General features: G+C 40.4%; 1 protein-coding gene across 28 annotated transcripts in view; it reads left to right on the top strand.

Annotated features, from left to right (window-relative positions):
• FARS2 (phenylalanyl-tRNA synthetase 2, mitochondrial) overlaps nt 1–23,932 on the top strand; it is a 532,053-nt gene that overhangs the window by 333,096 nt on the left and 175,025 nt on the right. Inside the window, exons 10-11 of one of the 28 annotated variants that reach the window (XR_006217511.1) lie at nt 21,201–21,296; nt 22,777–22,838. The exons of 23 other annotated variants lie outside the window; for them this stretch is intronic. The gene's annotated coding sequence lies outside the window, so the exon portion shown is untranslated. Of the gene's footprint in view, nt 1–21,200; nt 21,297–21,982; nt 22,239–22,776; nt 22,906–23,932 lie in introns of those variants that run through there. 4 more of the 28 variants (XR_006217510.1, XR_006217506.1, XR_006217507.1 and 1 more) reach the window with 4 other exon arrangements.

The following is a 23,932-nucleotide window of genomic DNA, read 5'->3' as shown; positions in this document are numbered from 1 at the left end:
AGTGTGTGTTCTGACTGCTCCACCAACCAGCTGGTTCCCATCTCCCTTTCCTTGGGCCTCCCTATTTCCTGAGATACAACAATATTGAAATCAGACCAATTAATCACCCTATAGTGGTCTCTGTGTGTTCAAGTAAAAAGAAGAGTTACATGTCTCTCACTTTAAATCAAGCTACAAATGATGAAGCTTAGTGAGGAAGGCATGTCAAATGCTGAGACAGGCCAAACGCTAGGCCTCTAGCCCCAAACAGTTAGCCAAGTTGTGAATGCAAAGAAAAGTTCTTGAAAGAAATTAAAAGTGCTACTCCCGTGAACACATGAATAAGAAACAAAAGCCACCCGATTGCTGATATGGAGAAAGTTTTAGTAATCCAGATGAAAGGTAACCAGCCACAACAGTCCCTGAAGCCAAAGCTGAATCCAGGGCATCCAGACTCTCTTCAGTTCTGTGAAGGCTGAGCCAGGTGAGGAAGCTGCAGAAGAAAGATTTGAAGCTAGCAGAGATTTAAGGAAAGAAACCATCTCCATAACATCAAAGTGCAAACTGTAAAGCAGCAAGTGCTAACATAGAGGCTGTAGCAAGCTATCCAGAGAATCTAGCTAAGATCATTAATGAAGGTGGATGCACTACACAACAGATTTTCAGTGTAGACCAAACAGCCTTCTGTTGGAGAAAGATGCCATCTAGGACTTGAATAGCTAGAGAGGAGAAGTCAGTGCCTGCCTTCAAAGCTTCAAAATACAAGCTGACTTTCTTGTTACAGGCTAATGCAGCTGGTGACTTGAAGTTGAAGCCGATGCTCATTTACTGTTCCAAAAACCCAGAGCCTGGATGATAGCACATCTGTTTACGACATGGTTTACTGAATATTTTAAGACCTCTCTTGAGACCTACTGTTCAGAAAAATCTTTTTCAAAATATTCCTGTTCATTGACAATGTACCTGGTCCCCCAACAGCTGTGATGGAGATATATGATGAGATTAATATTGTCTTCATGCCTCCTAACACAGCATCCATTCTGCAACTCATGGGTCAAGGGTTAATTTTGACTTTCAAGTCTTGTTATTTAAGAAATACATTTTGTGGGGCACTTGGGTGCCTCAGTTGGTTAAGCGTACAACTTCAGCTCAGGTCATGATCTCACAGTTCGTGAGTTCAAGCCCTGCCATCAGGCTCTTGGCTGTCAGCACAGAACCTGCTTCAGATCCTCTTTCCCCCTCTCTCTCTGCTCCTTTCCAACTTGCTCTCTCTCTCTCTCTCTCTCAAAAATAAATTAAAAAAAAATACATTTAGTAAGGCTGTAGCTGCAACAGTGATTCCTCTGATGGATCTGAGCAAACTGTATTAAAAGTGTTCTGGAAAGGATTCACCATCCCAGATGCCATTAAGAGCATGCATGATTCATGGGAAAAGATCAAAGCATCAACATGAACAAAACATTGGGAGAAGCTGATTCCCACCCCTATAGATAACTTTGGAGGGGTTTAGTACTTCAGTGGAAGACGTAACTGTAGATGGGGTGGAAAGAGCCAGAGAACTGGAATTAGAAGTGGAGCCTGAAGATGTGCCTGAATTGTTGCAATCTTGTTTTCAAACTTGAACAGGTGAGGAGTTCCTTCTTATGGATGAACAAAGAAAATAGTTTCTTGAGATGGCATCTACTCCTGGTCAAGCTGCTGTGGGGACTGTTGAAATGACAACAAAGGATTCAGAATATTACATAAACTTAGTTGATAAAACAGGGTTTAATAAGATGGACTCCACAGAAAGAAGTTCTGTGTGTAAAATGCTATTATATAGCATCACAAGCTACAGAGAAACTGTTTGTGAAAGGAAGAGTCAATCAATGTGGCCAACTTCACTGATGTCTTATTTTAAGAAATTGCCACAGCCACCCACCTTCAGCAACCACCACTCTGTTCAATCAGCAGCCATCAACATGAAGGCAAGACCCTCCACCAGCAAAAAGATTACAATTCATGGAAAGCTCAGATGATGGTTAGCAATAAAATATTTTTTAATTAGGCATATACATTGTTTTTTAAGACCTAATGCTATTGCACATTTAATAGGCTACAGTATAGCATAAACATAACTTTTGTAGGTACTGGGAAACCAAAAAGTTCATTTGACTTGCTTTATTGTGATATTTGCTATGCCTATAATAGAGGTAGATGAAGAAGTGGGGGACCTGACCATCTATAGAACCTTTTATATGTGCTCTGTAATCATCGTTGACCTCAAAATGAGGAGAGATGCAGTGAGCAAGAGAATGGACAAGTTTGTTTTGGGAATATAGTGCTTATACGTAAAGCATTTATATCAGAGCCTATCACATAGTAAGTGTTTCATCCAGGTTAACTATTATTCATATTTTTACCACCAACAACATTATCACCACCACTACCGTAACTACTACGAAACACTATTCTCAGCGCAGCTGCTGTAGTCCTTGTGATTCCTGACCCTTCCTGCCCATAGTTCCCATCTTTAGCTTGCTTTGGCAACATTAGTGTTATATAACCCTACTCGTGGGATGTGAGGATGTTTCATTGACCTGCAGTCTATGGAATCCTCTGGACTGTGGCCCCATGTTTGTATTGGAGCCTCTATCATCAGAGGCCTGTGGATTTTTGACTGTTTTTTTGCTATCGTTAAGGCAGGGGTCTTGTGATGCACTTACATATTTCAAAAATTGCTACCACAGTTTTTTTTGTTTGTTTGTTTGAGGCACTTAAAAAGAAAAAAAAGAATGAGCCCATCAGTGTCTTCTTCCACAGCTTTCTCATAGCGTAGATTAGAAGGATGTGTGTTATGTGACCTTTATATGTACACACATTCAATATCCATATTACATTTTCTTGGCTATTAACCTTGGAAATGTACAAGAACTTCCTATTTATAGACAGCACATTAGACTTTAAATCTTGCCAACATCCATAAAATCTGACAAATTATGTGCAATATATTTTGGGAATTAACTGACTAGAGGAGGTTTTGGTATTTCTGTCTCTGGAAACTGAAGGGTACATTAGTACTAAACAGAATCATCTAAACTGAATACTAATCGTTGATGGATCATAAAGTTAAAAGTTACAGTTTTACTAAATATTTCATTATATATATATAAACATAAATATATAAATTAAAAATTTCATTATATATATATATCATATATATATTTCAAACCATCACATTGTGTACCTTAATTGTATATAATTTTGGTTTGTCAATTATACCTTCATAAAGTTGGGGCAAAAAATGTATAGTTTTAAGAGGAAATCATCAGAATAGAGACCAGAAACAAATACAGTTTTGAAGGAATTGTCATAGAAAGAAAGAACATGTCAATTAAACAAGGATGAGTCGGTCAATGGGTTTTTTGTCTCAGGTCTGAATATAGGGAGTGGTTGTTACAAGATTGAATTAGGGATGCTTCTGGCTTCAACCAAGAAAAACCCAACTCAGGGTAGTTAAAATAAGAACAACAGCAGGCATCCCTCAGTGATGCCAGGGCTCTAGAACCTTGAATGCTTTTTCCCCCTTAGACTTGAAGGATGGTGGCAGGAGCATGGAGCCTCCCCTCATACAACAAGGTCCAGAAGCAGAAAACAGAACACTTTTGTTTCCTTTTAAGTGTGAGGAAAAGTCTTCCAGAAGTCCTTAGCAGAGTCTTGTCACCTCATTTTCAAGGCAGTTGGAGTGGTCTGTGATGGCAACTTGTTGTTTTCTGATATTTATACTGAGCTCATGTCAATAAGGCTTATTTTTCTGCATTACTTCACTAACTGTGATACCAGATGTGTACAATTAGGCCCCGTAGGCAATGCTGTCTCTTATTACCACAGGCATTTCTATGAATAAACAGTCACTTATAAAATGGGATGATAAGGCAGCTAGAAAAGCTATTCCAGCCTATAGCCTACCTTAAGCTGGCTAATGCTTGAAATCATCCTTTAGAGTTTGATCCCAAGTCAAATGTGAAATGTTCCTTTTGCCTAGAACATGCTGTGCCTACTTTTCATAGAACAACTGGATGGGGCACATGGGCATGTGTGGCTGTATTTCAGATTGAGCATAGAAAATCAGGGTCACCATGGCATATCCAACTATGTTAACTATCTTGGCCTAAGGGGAAAAGGGCTGAAATACTAACCTCAAAGCCACTCAACCTAGGAATGAGATCCTGAGAGTTATCAGAAACATAACAAGTGTTGATTAGAGCCAATTCAAATGGAAAACCCAAGATGTATATTAATGTTCTGGGAACCAAATTAAATCCAAGTAGTTTACCTTATTGAATTCTTAGTCAAGGAAGGTAAGTGAGGTTGTTCTGTGTCTTTAATTTATTTCATCCTGCGCAATAGGAAAAACAGGTCACTTCACTGATGCAATTAGAGGTGGGCTCTGCTCCTTTACTCAAAGGGTTAGAGGAACATTTGGGTTCATCTGAAATGTTAGGACTTACAGTCAGCCTGTGTTTAAATAGAGAATTGAGAATTACTTTGTGATCACGTTACTGCACAGCTTTTCAAACTTTGTGCCTTTATGTTGGCATTTTGTTATGTGTAATCTTGTGATCTTGGAAATGAAGAATGGTTAAAGTAAGCAGTAATTTATATAGTAGATAGCTTAATTATTCTTTCTCTCACTTGGCTGAGGAATGAATCAAATGTTTTCTTTCAGTATGAGGGAAGAATTTATTTTCTAAAGGGCCTCCCTGTGAGAGTTATAAATTACAATTATAGGCCGTGATTCACTATGAAAGATACTGAATGATAAATACATGACCCCTGTAGAGCCCATTTGGCAGATTTTGAACTCCAGGTTAACTGCTTTTTGAGAACCAAGTAAGTGTATTATATTTATTTTTATTTATTTTTAAAAAGACAAAATATTCTAAACATACATCTATTTCTTGATTTGATTTGCTAATAACGTGACTGTGTGCCCTGTTCCCAGCTAAGCTGCAGCCTTCCTCCCTCAAAAGCGCTAAGGTTTTACCACAGATTCTTTTAGAGAATGAAAGCATCAGAAATGCAGTTGATAACACCTAGCCCTCCCCGATGACATTCTCCTTCCTGCTCTCCTCCCCAGAGGTGACCCCTGACTTCAGTTTGATATTTACCATTCTCACGTTACATGTGTATATTCAAAAACAGTTTGTAGGGTTGTTTCAAAATGCATACTAAGTGACCAAAATAGTTAAAAAGTAGAAATTCAGAGAGATTTTATGAGAAATTTGATGAGTGGATTCTAAAAGGTATATAGAAATACAGAGGACCAGGAATGGCCAGATAACCAAAGTGGAAGCCTTTGCTTAATCTGATGTCAAGTTCTTTTATTTTTTTATTTTTATTTTTTTTAATATGAAATTTATTTTTCAAATTGGTTTCCATACAACACCCAGTCCTCATCCCAACAGGTGACCTCCTCAGTACCCATCACCCACCCTCCCTTCCCTCCCACCCCCATCAACCCTCACTTTGCTGTAAGTTTTTAACAGTCTGTTATGTTTTGGCTCCCTTCCTCTCTAACCTTTTTTGTTTTTTCCTTCCCCTCCCCCTTGGTCTTCTGTTAAGTTTCTCAGGATCCACATAAAAGTGAAAACATATGGTATCTGTCTTTCTCTGTATGACTTATTTCACTTAGCATAACGCTCTCCAGTTCCATCCACCTTGCTACAGAAGGCCATATTTCATTCTTTCTCATTGCCACTTAGTATTCCATTGTGTATATAAACCACAATTTCTTTATCCATTCATCAGTTGATGGACATTGATGTCAAGTTCTTTTAAAAGCTGCAGTAATTGAGAGGGTAGCACTCAGGCAGGGTGGACACAGAGGCCCCCAGAATGCAGTGATGAGCCCAGAAACACACGTGCCCTGTGGGAAAGACAGACCAGAGAAGCCTTTTGTGCAAAGTGGAACAGAGAAAATTGAGTGTCCATATGGAAAAAATGGAACTTGACCCCAGGTTCCTAATTATCAAAAAGTGAATTCCAGGGGATTTGTAAATCTAAATGCAAAAAGCAGTTTGCTAGCTGACGGACTTTGAAACAGTCATTTTAGCAGGAGTGATTCTTTGTTTCTTACTGGAGTAGACTGAACTGGGGAGATTGAGCTAAATGAACTATGGTAATGTAAAACTAAAACCAAATTCAGTGTATGATCTCAAAAGTTTTGAAATGTATATTTATTTAAAGTGGTCTGCTTAGTTTTTTTGTAAACCCTTTTATCAAATAAAAGAGGTTTCCTCCCATTTCGAGTTTGCTAAGAGCTTTTATCATAAATGACTACAAATTTATCAATAAATGGGATATGTATATATATTTCAAATGTTTAGAATTATGTAAATTTATATTTTACCCATATATTGAAAAGCAATCTCATAATATTTTGGCTTTATTCTGTTAATATAGTGACATATAGTGATTGTGTTTTTCCATGTTAAAGCCTTCTAGTCCTGAAATGAATATGGTTGGAATATATGGTCTTTTTAATAGATTTCTGGATTTGATTTTCAAATATTTGTTAAGGATTCTAAATTTGTGTTGAGGGATGAAATAGATTTCAGTTTTCGTTCTTACCAGGTTTTGGTGTTAAAATTATGCTATCCTCATAAAACTAATTTGGAAGTGTTTTGTTTTGTGTTTGTTTGTTTGTTTTCTATTCTCTGAGAGAATATTTTGAAGATTGACATTATTTCTTTCTTACGTGTCTGATCCAGTTTATCAGTGAAGTTATCCGGGCCTGGAGTTTTCTTTGTGGGAAGTTTTTAACTGCAGATTAAATTTCTTAACAATTCTTACGCTATTCAGATTTTGTTTTATTTTGTGTCAGTTTTGATAAATTGTATTTTTTTCTAGAAATTTGTTTCATCTAACTTCAAATGTATTGGCATAAAGTCCTTTGTAATATTTTCTGCGGGATCTCTCCTGATCGGATGGGGGCCACCAAATGTAGGGTGCCCCGATCCAGCGGAAGCCAGCAGTGTGGTTGGTGAAAGAATTCACCCTAAGCACCACAAAACAGATGGAAGTTTATTGAATACACCACAAGGAAGTGGTGGGCAGGACAAAAAGCAGAGACTGTCTGCCACTGGGTAGTGGCTGGGAGCTATAGTTAAAGGGGGAAAGTGAGCAGGTGTGGGAAATGGAATTTTCCTTTTTTGGTACCTGTGGCCAGTGTAAGTAACCCACTAGTCACCTAGGGCTTATGGATATTTTGAGGTGGGTCACCTAATGGGACTGTTTATATTCAGCCAGGGGGCTGAAGTCAGTCACTGTGGCCTTTCTACCTTATTCAGGTTTCCATTGTTCAGGTTGGTTCCCAAAAGTGGCCTCTACATTTTCTTATTATCTTGACTTAAAAAAAAAAAAAAACCTATTTTTAGTAATACTCAGGTCACAATGGGTGTGCACATCATTACCAAGTGAGATGAATTTGGTAAGCAAGCACCGGGGTTGGCACTGGGGAATTGGCTCAGGACAGAATGCAAAGGCCAGCAAATCCACAGGTGAAGAAGCTTCTTCCTTCAGGCCAGAGGACTACATTAACAGAGGCAGGACAGGGACAGAAGAGGGCCTGCTGGGGCATATGGACAGTTCTCCTGCTTCAGGCTCATGAACCTTTGCTTAGGGCAGTGACAGAAATGTTCATATCATGGAAGGTCAGCATAAAATTATTACATACACACAAAGAAAAAAAATTATGGTGGTTTTCAGCTTTTGGAGACTTCTGTAATATTTCTGTATGGTAAGCAGAAAATATTTTTTTCTTGACCAAAGATTGAAAAGGAAAAGGAAATTAGAATCAAATATTCTAATAAATTCCATCTACATTTGAATTACTTGGGAGATCTCTGTAATGTGTTTATTTTGTTGGAAATGTGAGGACATGAGAAGAGAGGAGATCTAAAGTTGGCTTGCATTGTTTGTTTAAAGCTTCAGCAATCTGGAATATTATGGTATACCCTCTGAATTTCGGTGGAATGATTAAAACCCTAGCATCTCCTTTTTCCTTTTGTGGACTTTAGTTTGCTTCTTTAGCAATGTGTTACCATAACTTTTGCATCTTTTAAAGGTAATTCAGTTGCCCTCTTCCCAGATACTGAGGATTTCTAGTTTTAGGGTTTTTTTGTCCTTCCTACCCAATTGCCCAATTATTACCTTGTTAGCTGCACACGTGCCACACAGAAAATTGTCCTGTGCCACTTAACCTTTTAAAAGAGAAAAGATAGAATGGAGAATACACTTTGTTAATTTTGGCTAATTCGGCATCAGAGAAAGTGGTCTCGGTATGGAGCCTCAACGTGGTTGCTGAAGGGGAGAACCTGCTTGTTTAATAGATTCTAGAACTAGGATAAGAAAGGCTGTTGACAGGCTCCTGGAATCAGGGAGCACATTTGCACCGTCCCTGGCAGCTGGGCCTTTCCAATTCCAATCCACAGAGATCAAGCCTCATGGATAAACTGTTCTTTGCACCAGTTTCTGCACATGTCTTTTTTTTTTAATTTTTTTTTTTTTAACGTTTATTTATTTTTGAGACAGAGACAGAGCATGAACAGGGGAGGGGTAGAGAGAGAGGGAGACACAGAATCTGAAACAGGCTCCAGGCTCTGAGCAGTCAGCACAGAGCCCAACACGGGGCTCGAACTCACAGACGGTGAGATCATGACCTGAGCCGAAGTCGGACGCTTAACCGACCAAGCCACCCAGGCGCCCCTCTGCACATTTCTTTATGGAAGAGGCACCTTCATTGCTATGCCACTCTGAAATAATTCTCATTTATCATCTCATCCAGTGATTAGCTTTAGTTCATAATATAGAAGAAATAAATAGATTCACTGTCTATTTGATTTTTCAGATTTCTCATGAAGATGTGCTAACTTTACACTTAAACAGTTATTCATTTATTATACTTACTTTCACATACTGTATCTATTAAAGGCAAGTATGCAGCCATTAGTATGTAAATTGAACTTGGACACTGAACAAATGAGGTAGAGCCTCCAACATTATTTATTGACTAATTAGTTTTATTGTAATCAGAGGAGAGCCTATAAGAGTGCATAAAACTACCTGTGGTAGGCCTGCATTAATATAAACATGTCGATTTCATTTTGGTCTGATTTAATTCATGCCTGCTTTGTGACATGTGGGTACAATACCTTTATTTCAAAATGGTTTAGGTGCTTACATAACTATTAAATAATAATAGATAATATATGGGAAAGACTGTTGAATCATATAGGAAAGCATGTAGGGAATCCTGCTCTCAAAGCCTCAGAAGTTAACAAGAGGGCTCCTTGAGACCCTGATTCGAATTCCCTGCTCAGCACTTTCAGAGGTGGCTGAATCTGGAGCCCTCGGGTAATAACACCCTTCCCACTCCCCTTGCCATCATCTGACTGCCCTCCCAATCAACTGGTGGTTCCAACCCCCACCCGAGTTTTTCTCTCCGTCATCGTAGGAGCAATGCTTGCATGCCACAGTCACTTGGCCTTCTATGAATCACGTAAAAAGCACTTCCGCCTCAGATTTACTTCACAGCCACACCCGGGTCATCCAGCTGCTGGGCTTTTCTGTGCACCTCCTCTCTTGCCTCGATCCTCTGTCCTTCTGCCCTTCTGCCCCCTGAATTTCTACCAGCACCCCCCCTCTTTGGCCTTCTCTCTACCCTGCAACTCTTGCTCAGTCTGCCATTCTGCCTGCATCCCCCAGGCCTCACTTCTTGCCCCTCCATGCCCAGATGGAGCCTGAGGTCAGTCAGCTGCCTCCACTGTTCTCTCACCGATACCCCCTCATTTCTGCCAACCCATATAGGCAGACCCTTATTCTATGTTAAGCCCCAGATTCACCTGTTTCCTGCTTGAACATTGTTCCCATGTGGAATGTGCCTTACAAAACATTAGCAGAGCAGAACTGATTAACCCCTCTGCAAATGTCCAGTCTCTTACTGGGAGTCCTGGATCTGTGTCACAGCCTCTTTCACCCCTTGCCTTTAACAAATAACCTTATTTTATCACTGGAAAAAGTAAGGCCATCTTACACGGAATCCCACATCTTCCTTCTTCACTACTTCTGTTTTGTTTTTGTTTTTGTTTTTTAATAGCCCTCTATCGCTCCTAGATCTACCTAGTCAGAATCTTTCAGAACAGAATCTAGAAATCTGCTTTTTAACATGCTCCCAGTGATTCTCATGTGCCTAACCCTATGAGAACCTCTAGCCAACATTCCTGGGTTGTTTCCCATGGCTCTGGGTTCTTCCCCTTCCCAACCATCATCCATGTATCGTGATGTTACTGTCTTGTTTTAACACTTTCACTGGTTCCCCATTGCTTAGAGATTGGATCTGAACTCTTTACATGATGTCCAATCTGTTCATGAATTGTCCCTTCCTATCCTGTCTCCTGCCCCTGCCTCCCTCCTGCCCTCTTTCTGATGTCACATAGGACTTCTGTTTTCTGAAGTCAGTCATTCTTTAGTTCATTGATTCCACAACTCCTTGTTGAGTCTGTTTTGACCACACTCTGCATTTAGCCACTGGGTTTATGACCAAGACAGTCCCTGCCCTCACTGAGATTACAGTCATACTTTATTCTACTGCTTCTCTTTGAAAGGCCCCTGCCCTCCCCCATTTCTCTTGCTGGAAACAATAGGTAGCTTTTATTGAGTGCTGACCTTGGGCTGTCTTTCAGTTTGTGTAATTTTATGAAATCCCAGCCATCTGGCATAGATGCTGTTATCTTGATATCCCCATATTGCAGTGAAGGTGTTTGAAGTTTAGAGAGTCTTAGAGCTGATAAAACTAGACTCTACATTTGGCACCCTGGCCTTCTGACTCTAGAGCTTGAACTTTCCCTTTATGCTCTACTGCTCCCCCTTTAGGCCATGATTGACATTACACCCACTCTGTTCTCCCTTCCCTACACCTTCCCTCCTCTCCTTTATTTTAGTTTTCCACTAAGCACTTTGTTTATTCAGTAACCATTCAACAAAATGTGAGTGTCTTCCCCATACTGGGCTTAATTATAGCATTTTCCACTTTTGCAATAGTTGTCCTGCCTTCTCCTTGCCTCTGGGCTTAGAAGACCCCTAAGTGCAGTGGGTCAAGTCATACTCCTTTTATCTTCAGTACCCAGTGCAGGTTTTCTCTTGGACAGTAGCACAATTTGCAGGCCAACAGCAGCATCCAGTAATGTTCCATGAGTGATGCAAGGGAAGCGGAGCATTTCCAGTTAAAGTGTGCTTTCTGTAATCTGTGACTAAAAGTAGCTGCCAGCTAAAATAATAGACAGTAGAAGAAATGTTACATAGTAAAGGTGGACAAGCTTTTCCCTGCGGTGCCTCAACGGCAGCATTTGTATGTCAGTAGTGCATCTACTGATTGCACGTGCTTATCAGCTACCTTATTAAAATCATAAGGACAATATCTTCCAAAAAATAGGTGTAATGTGTGGAGCAATGATATTTGTAATAGAAGGCTGAGGACAACCTACACCTCCATCTAGAAGAGACTGGTTACATGACTTATGGACTGTTTGTGAAAGAAATACTATGCTGCAACGAAAAAGAATAAGGTAGCTCTGTATAAAAATGAGAAACACCGGCACCTCGGTGGCTCAGTCGGTTGAGGGTCGGACTTCAGCCCAGGTCATGATATCACAGTCCATGAGTTCGAGCCCCGCGTCAGGCTCTGTGCTGACAGCTCAGAGCCTGGAGACTGCTTCCGATTCTGTGTCTCCCTCTCTCTCTGCCCCTCCCCAATTCGCACTCTGTCTCTCTCTTTCTCTCTCTCTCTCAAAATAATTAATAAACATTAATTTTTTTTTAAAAAAAGGAAAAGCAGTAGCTATAGCATGTTCCCATGTGGATTTTGAAAATAAAAATATATGCCATGTGAATATTCCCAAAAAAGCCCTAGAGGAATACAGAAACTTTTTTTCAGTTTTTGTTTGTTTGTTCATTTTGTCCTATTTTTGTTTTGTTTTGTTTTGTTTTGTTTTTTAGAGAGGGAGCACAAGAGTGGGAGAGGGGCGGAGAATGGCTCTATCCCAGGACTGTGGGATCATGAGCTGAAGTCAAGAATTGACCTGAGCTGAAACCAACTGTGCCACCCAGGCAGCCTGAATATATAAACTCTTAAGAGTGATTGAATTTGGGGAGAGGAAGGGACTCGAGGTCTAGGTTGGGAGGGAGACTTCATTTTTACTAAATGCCCTTTTATAACATTTGACTTACTTGCTATGTGCATGTATTACATTTTTGGCAGTTTTATACCTGATGTGATTTTTTGGTGACTTTTAATTTTCATATGAATTCAAATTTAAAGAAGAGTTACAAGAATAGTATAAAAAACACTCTAAGACCCTGTACAGAGACCAACTGTATGTGTATGTACAGTTGATTCTCATTATTTGTGGTAGGCATGTTCTGTAAACTCACCTTGAACACCAAATAGCAAACTGCAGTTCTTGGGAGAATAGAGGATTAGATTCCTACCAGCCTCTGGTCACAACACTGTCATCAATTTATCAGTGGGTGACCTTGCTTTATCTGCATTTCTGCTTTAGATACCTTATTTAATATATAGCTGTTTTATAAACATTGAACTCACTCATGAGCGCTGTCCTCATGCCTCAACGAAGCTTAGCTAGCGCATGTATTTTTACCATAAGACACATCACAGCCTTCTTGCACTTAGGTTCTTAGTGCATTTTAGCCTTGCACTTGGGGGCTATTTTAAACAGCAAAAACACCCACAGAAAACACAAAAATAGCAAAAATGTGGCACTAAATAAACTTTCAAAGGGACACTTGTTTACAGTATGAGAGCTGGACCAGGACAGCAGTGTAGTTTTTGTTCAGCCTCAGCTGGGAACGGACGCATGGGCACCACTCTGCTCGTATCTGCAAATGGCCATGAAAATGCTGCAGGTATTGCAAATACATGGTAGAGAGTAGGCACATTGGCAGAAGCAGAACCTGAATAATGAGCAAATATATATATGTATCTTTTATGAGATACATAATGAGGATTGAATAGATAGTGTTTATGTGTATACAAGTGTGTATATGTACACACACATATCTACTCCCTCTGGTTTGAGATCAAGTAGCCCACACATGCCCTTTCCTCCTAAATGTATTAACCTGAATTTTCTAAGAACAAGAACTTTTTCATACATGATCACAGTATAGTTAATATAAGTCAGGAAATTTCACATTGATTCAACCTGTAACCCACAACCCATATTCAGATTTTGTCAGCCTTCCCAATAATGTTTTTTATGGCTGTTTTCTTCCTGGTCCAGGATCCAATACAATTAATAGTTGCATTTAGTTGTCAAATCTCTTTGGTCACCTTAAGTCAGGAATAATTTCTCAGCCTTTGTTTATGTTTCTTGACCTTGACATTCTTTGAAAAGTAAAATAAGTTGCGTAGTAGAACAGGCTTCAGTTTGAATTGTCCAAAGTTTCCTCACGATTGGATTCAGGTTGTGTGTTTTTCACAGGAAGACCGCAACCAACATGTTTGGTCCTTCTCAGTGTGTGGTATCAGGCGAAGCAGGATCTCCATTTGACCTCATATTAGTGGTGATCTCTGATTGCTAGGTTAAGGTAATACTGCCATGTTTCTCTAACCAGAAAGGTACTGTTTTTCCCTTTGTAAGTAGTAAGAAAGTTACTTATGGGGTGATACTCTGAATCTCTTGTGTCTCATCAGAATTTCACTCCTTCCTTCCTTCCTTCAGTTATGCATATAAAAAGGACTTGTTTATTTTATCCAGTGAGTTGCAATCCTTTACTTAATTTTTTTTGAACCTCTCATTTCTCAGATTTGGCACCTCAGTCTGCTTTCTATGTCCTTTTGGTGTGTCCCTGTGATTCTTAGACAACTTTTGTATTACCTGGAGTGATTAGAAGTGTCCTATATCTTGATAGCTGGCTCTAAGGATGTACATTTACAACTTATACATTTCACTGTATGTATATTTTACCAAAGAAAAAGGCTGAAAAAATATTCAACTCTACTCAGTGGGGTCTTTTTTTAATCTATAACACTATGGGTGAGTAATTCTGAAACTCACTTCTTTTCTAGCTTGAGCAAAGAGGTCAATAATACTCAGGATAATGAGAGTCAGGTTTCTCATTGTTGAAGAAAGGAAGAATAGATATGAGGAAAGGAAAGACAACAGTGAACCCTGGTTGCTAAATTCAAATTAGAGGTATTGGTATCAACTCATGGTTTTTTAGCTAGTTAACATAAGTTGTGTGTGTGTGCGTGTGTGCATGTGTGTGTGTGTGTGTACATGCACACATTTCCCTTCTCTAGCTCTGCCTACTGTGAGGGCCTAGAAGCAGTGATATAGCAGTAGCAGTGAGCAGGCCTGGTACTCAGATTTTACTTTCTAAATACCATTCTACCCTAAAAGGAAGCAGCGTTCTTTGTAGAAAAAAACTGAATCCATGGTCAGAGCAGGGAGAATATGAGATGACCCTGGAATATGTCTTTGAACTTGATGAGTTTTTATTATATATTTTTTTCTTCACAGTCATTTGTGAAAGACTGAATTACATTCACTTTTTCCATTAAACTGCTTCCTCAGTCTCTAGGAAAGCAAAACTGTGGAGCCTTTGTTAAGCGTAAATCCAGAAAGCAGAATCCACTAATTAATATCTTGCAGTAGCTTTGCAGGAAAAGATAATGTGCACTGTATCTTTCATGGAATCCTCTTGCAGCAATTAATCTTAGTTGCTGTTTCCTGAAATCTGATAACATCCATTCCATTTGTAGGCATCAATAGTGTTAACTCCTCTGGTGACTGCCCGGCATTTTCTTCCTCAGCACGTTTGGTCTGGTGTCCAAGAGCAAGTATTCAGCCAGGACCCCAGTATGCCTCCTCTCCAGCGTATCAACAACACCCCGGGCAGTGGCCGGTTCTCACTGGGCAGGGTGTCCACCACCCTGGGGAGGCTACTCTGGATGGTGGGGAGACTGCGCTCAAACAAAAACCTGCCTTTCACTCCATGTGCACATGGCTGTAAAGAAACCTGCCTGCACAGTGTGGGGAGAAGTGACTTCGTTACCTTTTCAATGTAAAAAAGGTATTTGGAAGTGAGATACAAAGATAAAACGTAGCAAGACATGACCTCTGGAGCCAGACTCCCAGATAAGTCCCAATTCTCCTACATACTAGTAGGTGTGTATACATACATACATATATAGATACATGTATACACAAAGATGTACATACAAAGATTGTTCTGGGCTCGTTTCTCACCTATAAAATGGGAATAATATCAATTTCCACCTATAGGGTAATGTTGTTGTTGAGGATCAATCAGTTTAAATATATGTAAAATCCTTAGCACAATGCCTGACGTAGTGTTATGTAAATCTTAACTGTTAGAACTGTAAAGGTCCATGTTAGCATATTAAATAATGTATTTTTTTTAATGTTTATTTATTTTTGAGACAGAGAGAGAGAGAGAGAGGAAACAGGGGAGGGGCAGAGAGAGAGGATCTGAAGCGAGCTCTGTGCTAGCAGCAGCAAGCCCAGTGCAGGGCTCAGAACTCATGAGGGTATGTAAGGTAAGAGGAAATAAAAGTTTTTTTAATGTTTATTTATTTTTGAGAGAGAGACAGAGACAGAGTGCAAGCAGGGGAGGGGCAGAGAGAGAGGGAGACACAGAATCTGAAGCAGTTTTCAGGCTCCATGCTGTCAGCACAGAGCCTGACCCGGGGCTCAAACCCACGAACTGTGAGATCATGACCTGAGCCAAAGTCAGATGCTTAACCAACTGAGCCACCCAGGTGCCCTGAAAAAAACATTTTTTTTTTGAGAGCTCTTACTTTTTACCAGAATTACTTTACCCAAAAAAAAGGAAAAATAATGAGATTTTAATGGCTTTTCTCTGGATTCAGCAGAAGGCCCAAGTTGTTTTTCCCCCCGAAGCCATTGCTTTTATTTTGCCCATTCGGACATTCTTTACATCCTGTGTGGAGGGGGTGTGTGCACCCGATAGGCTGAGAACAGCACCGTGTGTCTTGTTGAGTCACTGATGACGTCTCTGTGGTTATTTCTTTTCTGCAAACAGATAAGTAATCACCATGACAGCATTGTCACTCACTGATGATGAAAGTAAGACTTACATATACCTGCAAATCTACTTAGAAATAAAATAGCGTTTTTTAAAAATATTGCTCTCCCATTTGAGATCAAGTACTCATCCTTCCTCTATATATCTTTGGTTTTTGTTTTTGTTTTTTGTTTTTTTTTCCTTGAGCCCTTGGTTTCATCTTCTTTTTCTTTGCCAGAACATAGGGCCCTTGGGAAGAAAGGGTGGAATTTCAGTTTAAGACACTTTCATTTTCTGGATTGTGTTACCCCCATTTTTCTTCTGACAAAACTGAGGCTGCAAGGTGTTTCTATTCTGTTGTGGTCCAGGAAGACAACCACACAGAAACTAAGTAGCCCTGTCCTAGTAGCTTCACCTATCAAAAGCTTAGATACCCAAATGTCCGGTAGCATTGTCCACAGTGGAGCCCTGCACCACATACATAAGCTTTCTAAACCTCAGTTGCTTCTGTGAAATGGGCATGATATCAGCACCCCCCCCCCCAAACATACACACACCTTACATGAAAGGAGTAGTTGAGACCTTGCATGCGAAATCCCTTTGTGTGCTGGAGTGGTATTGGATAGTGCTATAAAGATGTAAATTATCTGTATGCTTCTGTAGACTGTAGACCATTTTGCATGATGTGCAAATTGAGAAAACTATTTTCCGGGAGAGGACTTCACCCTCAGGGTTCTAGGTAGTCCTCTTCACTTCCAGAAAGAGGACTGGTTTCTATCTCTGTTAAGATTCATAGGTATATTCAGTATCTGCCAATATGTGCACTTAATGGAGGACACAGGTTGCCAAAAACCACATTTGTTTAGTATAAAGGATAAACAGAACCATTGGGAAAGTTGTCTGTCCACTGGTTCTGGAAAGTTCTCTCTCACTGTGCATAAAATTATTAAGTCAAGTCTTTGGAATCGCAGCAGCATGGCAGAGTTTATAGGAAGCCACAAACGAACACGGGTTTTGTATTGAAGCTTCGCAGCCTAAAAGTGTGAAGGATGACAGAGGGGAGGATCCATTTTCACACTGGATTTGCAACATCAATTATTCACCAGGGATTTATTGAGAGGCTGGTATATGCCCAGCAATGGAGATGGCTTCTGCCTTAGAAAGCACCCAGTGTAGCTGGGGAGAGAAAACCAATGCACAGGAAGCAATTTCATGAACATGCGAATGCTCTTGTGACTAAGAATGCAAAAGGAAGTTAAAACAAACAAAAAACAAGGAGTAATGAGGGTGGACTGTAGTCAGCAGAAAAGTGGATCTCAGAAAGCTTTTATATGGGTTCTGTTTTGCTTTTTATTAGAAAAACAGAAGTCAGTCATCTGCCTGGTCTGCTAGCGCTGCTGCCGAAGCGGCAGCGTTTTGTTGCTGAACAGTGTCCCACAGGGCGCCATCTCTCAGCATGGCGCACAGGCAGTTGTCCAGTCAGGTGTGTGCGAGAGGTTGGGCGTGCTTATTTGCTCTGAGCTCTGGCACCTTCCCGCAGCTGACAGCTGCTTTGTGAAAATTGCCGCTGCCGTTAATGCGTAATAGGGACAGAGAAGAAAGAAGGACGTGGTTAGAAGTCCCGCTTGTGCTCGTGGGGGCATGGGGTGGTTTCTGCTGAAGTTGCTGGGTGCTTACTTCCTGAGGCACTTTACATGATTCCAGTAGGTACTTCCAGTTCAGATTGACCCCAGGAAGGCCACATCAGAACCAGAACCAGAACCAGAGGCTGATATTATTACTACGAATAATGAATAACCTTTAGTAAGCATTAATGTGCCCACCGTGACTATGCTAAGTACTCTTCGTATATTTTATATAATCTTTATGAAAGCACCTCAAAGTACTAAGAGTATCCCCACTTTATAGATGAGGAAACTGACATTTACAGAATGTTGAAACCTGTCCTAAGTAACACAACTATCAGATTGAACCCTATGAAATTGCTTTTAGAAGAGTCAAGACCCTCAATCATTAGCAATTTCACACAGCTCAGTATGATCATTTGTGTCAGAGCCTCTGCTGCCAGGTAGCTCTAAGTATGTGTGTGTATAATGATGGAGAACTCCAGAGCTGGGCTAACTTTTAATCAGATTTCGGTCACTTGGGAAAAAATGACCTTTACCAAAGTCACAATAAAAAACATTTTTGCATTGTCTTTCAGCAAAGTTGGATGGTCCTTTGTGTGAAAAGTGTGAGTTATAGAATAATGAAGTTTATGATGTCATTGCTGACATAATAGTGTTCATTCAGCCTTGCAGATTCTGTGATATAGTATATCAGTTTCTTTTGAGTGGCTTGAATTTTTTCAAAGCAGAGTATCCAGTGAAGCTCACATACAGATTAAAAGACAGCCTAGCCAAGGCCTGATGGGGTTTAGGAAATAAATTGCTGCAGTGTCTGGTGTTTTACAGCCCTCACTCATTCATCATTAGCCCAGTGACACTCTTTACATAAACATCTTACCAATGAATGAATGTTCCTCATACCCAGCACAAAATTTCGCGTGCTTAAAAAAAAGTCACTGTAAAAATGAAACGGTTCAGTATGCCAAATTTATCACTGTTCTTCCTCAACAATTAAAATCTGTAAAAGGCATGAAATTAAAGAATATTTCTAGCTCTGTTACATTTCCAGTTAGGTCTCAGACCTCAGGAAATTCAGTTCAGGCCACCAGTGTGTGTTAAACACCTGCCATGGCTATAGCCACACGAGAAAGACTTGGCAGGACGTGCAGAAGAATCATATATGTTTAAGTATGTCCCCTTGGTGCCTCAGTTTCCCCGCTTGTAAAATGAATGAAGATAGTTCTACTTCCAAGGGATTTCATTTGAATGACAACTTAAGCGCTTCCAGTGAAATGTGGACGTCATTTAAATTGTCGGGGCGCCTGGGTGGCGCAGTCGGTTAAGCGTCCGACTTCAGCCAGGTCACGATCTCGCGGTCCGTGAGTTCGAGCCCCGCGTCAGGCTCTGGGCTGATGGCTCGGAGCCTGGAGCCTGTTTCCGATTCTGTGTCTCCCTCTCTCTCTGCCCCTCCCCCATTCATGCTCTGTCTCTCTCTGTCCCAAAAATAAATAAAAAACGTTGAAAAAAAATTTTTTTTAAAATAAATTGTTAATAAATCGTTCAGTAACAGAAACCAGCTGGCTCACTATCTCCTATATTTACAATTAGAGTTAGTTATTTGTTTAACAGATCCTTATATGATACTTCCAGGTGCCAGTCTAGGCCCCTCATGTTTACATATTTTAAACAGATACTGTTAATATCCCCATTTTACAGATGAGGAAACTGAGACCCCGAAAGGTCATAAAATAGGGCAATAGCCACATACTCTGACAGTAAGTAGCGGAGCCGGGTTTGAATGCGGGCAGTCTGGTTCATGCACTTAATGAGTACATGTGATAACCCTGCAGTTCGGTCTGATCTAGCACAGGCAAGTAGCCATTTCACCAGGGAAGCCTGTGTTGAATGGATTCTCTATTATGTCCCTAAATGTGGGGCATTTTGAGGAAATTACTGCTGCCTCAAGGTTAAATGCTTTTTTCTTCCAATTTGTGGTGAAATTCAAAAGCAGAAAAGTTGGATTTTTGCAGGAAACATCTCCATTTGTGTTTTGGAACAGCTGTCAGGTATAGACCTCCCCTCCTTCATGGCCTCCCTTCCCCCCACCTGGCTTGAGTGCTCAGGTGAGGGTGCTGGGACCCGCCTGAAATTCTGCCTGCCTAGGTGGGAAGTTAGACGCTCGGAGTCAGGACCTCCTCTCTGGCTGTTTATGCCACCCCCTTATCAGAGTTCTACTTCCCCCCTTCCTCACACTTTCCTCAACCCATTCATCCAAGCTGTGGGACAGAAATAGCAGAATTCAACAGACTCTCAAAGAAAATGGGGCAGTTTTTGCAACATCATTGTCTCCTCCCCTCTCTTCCACTAGCCAAACACACCAGCCAACAAGCAGCCACCCATTTTCCAGCCATATCTTTAAGTGCTTATTACTCTCTGCATAGGAATTTTGGATATTTTAAAAGAGTCTTTAAAGGCCTTTTCATAGTAAACTTCTTCCTCCCTGGGGTGTGTGTGTGTGTAGTATTTTAAGTGTGTCCTTTGGAGAGAGACTGTCTTAGGTTCTGTCAGCGACACATTTCCTTGATGGTTATTTTATCAGCATGTTTTTTTCAAACCTTCCATAGATATGTATCTGCCCCCAAATAGCATTTAATGAAGAGGTCTTTGAAATAAATCTCTAAAAACAAAAGCTACTTTATTCATCATCTGCAAGGAGAGCAGCCAGGGAAGCTCATCTGTAAAATGCATAATTAGAAAACAGAGGAGTGTGTTTGTGCATGTGCCTGAGCGTGGGTAGATATCGATGGTGTTAATAAAATCCTGGTTTCCAGTTCCTTCTCCTCTGATCAGAATAAGAATTAGGTTACATGGAAACTAAATGACAAGAGGCAGCAGAGAGAAGAAAAATGCATTATTTTTTTATTATTGTAATACCCTTCTTCCCATATTCTTTCTCATGGCAAAACATCGGTGCTAGAGATCTTTAGATTTGTGGGGAAAATAAATATTTACTTTTTTGTAAAATAAAAATAACCGTCCACATTGCTTTCTTACAGGCTATTGGTCTTTAGTTTTGACTTCTTCGTATATTAAAGTCCTAGTAGTCACAATATGACTAAACCGCATTATTTAGAAGCCTCATTATAATATATTCTCTGTAAACCACCATGGTTGAGGAATGGAGTTAATCAAAATGTGTGGCTAACTGGGAACTGTATGACTTAACTAGATGAGTAATGTCAAAATGTTAAATAAGAAAACAAAATACATTTGGCATAAAAACCTAATTAATGTTTGAGTACACTAACATCGGGCGGTACTTTGTGATGTCCATCACAAAGTGGAAGAATAGGTTAACAAGCACTTACTTGATAGCTTTTTGACTATTGTCAATTCATTTAACCTCTTTGGGCTTCATTTTCTTCATCTTTAAAATGGGAATGCAATGAAGTGTCAAAATATCCTGTATGTGTAAGATTATTTTTTATTACCTTCCTGTTACAGATGTGTTAGAATGGGTTTTAATAGACATGCAGATTAATAGAACCAAAACAACAAGATATATTTCAATGGAGGAGATCTCAGGTTAGCAAGGAAAAGGTGAGTTTATAAGCTAAAGACTTCTATAAATGAAATATTGTTTTCAAAAATATAAGCTGTGCAAAACATTTGACTGGTTCAGAAAATCTGTACTGTTCAACCCAGTTTTATCAGGTTTCATTCATGTGACTCCAGAACATATCCTGTCCACGACAGCATACTCTGTATTGTGTTTCTCACAAAAGAAGGTTTCACAAGTACACTTGGGGACATGGCTTCCCTTACTTGGAGGTTCACAAAGCCTGTTAGTGTTTTAAAGGTTCTGAGAAGTCTTATAGGAAGAAACCCGAAGCTACCATTTCCCAAATTTATTTGACCATGGAACCGTTTTAAGAAACACATCTATTAGCATTCTTCTAATGCCCAGACTCCTTTACATTCCTGAGCTTTGGAGTCAGACTGCCCATGTTCAAACCTCAGTTATGTGACCTTGAGCTAATTACTTAACTCTCAAAGCCTCAATATTCTCATTTTTTAAAAAGGAGCAATATTATTTATCTCATAGGTTGTTAAATGAGAACATGTTTTTAATACACACTATTAAATGAGGTATTGCATGTGAATCATGAACTAACACATCTATAGACATGTAAAACTCTGCTTTTGGAGATGGTGTGGTGGGGTGCCGGCTGAAATGACTTTCTGGCCAGTTGTCATCCTCTCTGTTCTTTTATTCTCCCATTAAGACAACTGCCAGGTCTCTGCATGATTAAGTCTCCCCTTCCCGTGAAGTGTGGCCCTGAATTCTTCCCAGAGCAGTCTTCTCACCTCCTGTTCTTGATATCCAAACTGCAGGTCAGCAAGTCACATGTGCACAGGGGCTCGGTGGGGACATAGGCAAGGTAGGGGACCCCGTGTAAAGAAGTGGTTGCGGACAACAGGGCAATGACAACCTCTTCTAAAGGGGGTCGCTGCTGTGGTCATATGGAGGGAGGTTCAAGCCTGGCATTGCCACATCTTCTCATTTTTAAGAGATAAGTGAGAAATCCAGATGATGTAGGATTTCCTGATTTTGTAAAATAGACAAAGTATTCAGATTAAAAATACAAACAGAGGTGCCTGGGTGGCTCAGTCAGTTAAGCGTCCAACTTCGGCCCAGATCATGATCTCACTGTTTGTGGGTTCAAGCCCCACGTCAGGCTCTGTGCTGACAGCTCAGAGCCTGGAGCCTGCTTCGGATTCTGTCTCCCTCTTTCTCTGCCTTCCCCCACTCATACCCCGTCTCTCAAAAATAAATAGATGTTAAAAAAAAATACAAACAGCATATATTTGGTCCTTGAGTTCCCAGTTTTGCAACCTCTGCATCAAAAGCAAACTTGCTGGTGCTGCCTCCTTTCTCCCCTGACATCTCTCCCACTTTAAGCTTTGCCCTGACATCTGTCCTTCTCCTTACTAAGAAAAAAGAACCTTTTTTTTTTCCTTTTTCAGTTAAACTAATGGGTCTCCTTGGTTCTGCCTACTGATTCTCTCCTCATCATAGGACCTGCTTTCCTCTGAATTCTCCCTGCCCGGTAATCACCATTCATTCATGATTACCCACTGGATGCCAGGCTCGGAAGACCCAGCTGCCCACACGGTGAGCCCTTCAGCAGCTTGGAAAGGCCCTCAGGTCAGAGCCATGTCCTAAGGTCATTCCCTCTTCTTACTCTCTGCCTTCCTCCATATTCACACCTTTGGCATGGCTTATCAGCTCCTGACCATTCTCTAGGAGTTCTTACTCTCATCAGACTGAAACTTACTTGATAATTTCTCTTGACAGTTTGAGGTTAGTCTTCAAAGTGTTACTCCTTTACACTTACCTGGGAAACTGGCTCTCACCATCCTATCTCCCACTGGTGTGCTTCTCTACCTGCAGAAGTGCTGTATCATAACTTCTGTGCCTGTCACGGTGCCTGATACATAGGAAGCGGGTGGTAACGAACCAAAGAATGGGAGCTAGCATGCCTGGTTCCCAGCTCTTCTGCTCGCTAACTATAGTTCGAGAGTTCTGTAGAGAGCAGAGTTAGGTACTAGTTATGCCCAAGCAGATATAATCTTGGGCAGACTTCTTAGCCTCTCTGTGCCTCAGTCCTCTCATCTATAATGAGGAGTTGGTGTGACGATTCATGGAAAGCACTAGGGCAGTATCTGGCACACAGAGCTCCATAAATACTGACTCTTATTAATAGTGGGATTACTGTTCATCTGGCAGGAGTGCGATACGTGCTGATCAGAGGAATGAACTCAGAAGACTAGTTTGGCTTTAGCAGGAGTCTTCTCTAGAACAGTGTAAGGATCATCTTTTATTTTGAAAACAGTGAAAATCCTGTAGCTTTGCTCAGCAGCGTCAACATTTTTCCAAGCCTGCTCAGTCACCTCTGCAGATGGGCTGGACTGCAGCAGCGCACTGCAGTGACTCCTGAGGTGTCAGATGAAGCACACTGGAACATGCCATCTCTGGGAACACGAGTAGTATCCTGTTAAGATTCCAGACACCAAGGTTAGATGCACATCATCAGCAAAATGTTCTATGAAAATAGATGCTGAATATATATCCTTTCAGTAAATCACTTCCAAGTAGATATTTTATTTTTCTCTATTTTATGGAGAAATATGTATCAAATAGTCTTTTGTATGTAGATGCAGAACACATTTTA

Source organism: Panthera tigris, chromosome B2 (assembly GCF_018350195.1).
Source record: "Panthera tigris isolate Pti1 chromosome B2, P.tigris_Pti1_mat1.1, whole genome shotgun sequence".
Classification (NCBI taxonomy): domain Eukaryota; kingdom Metazoa; phylum Chordata; class Mammalia; order Carnivora; family Felidae; genus Panthera; species Panthera tigris.
This window is presented reverse-complemented; position numbering and strand designations above follow the sequence as displayed.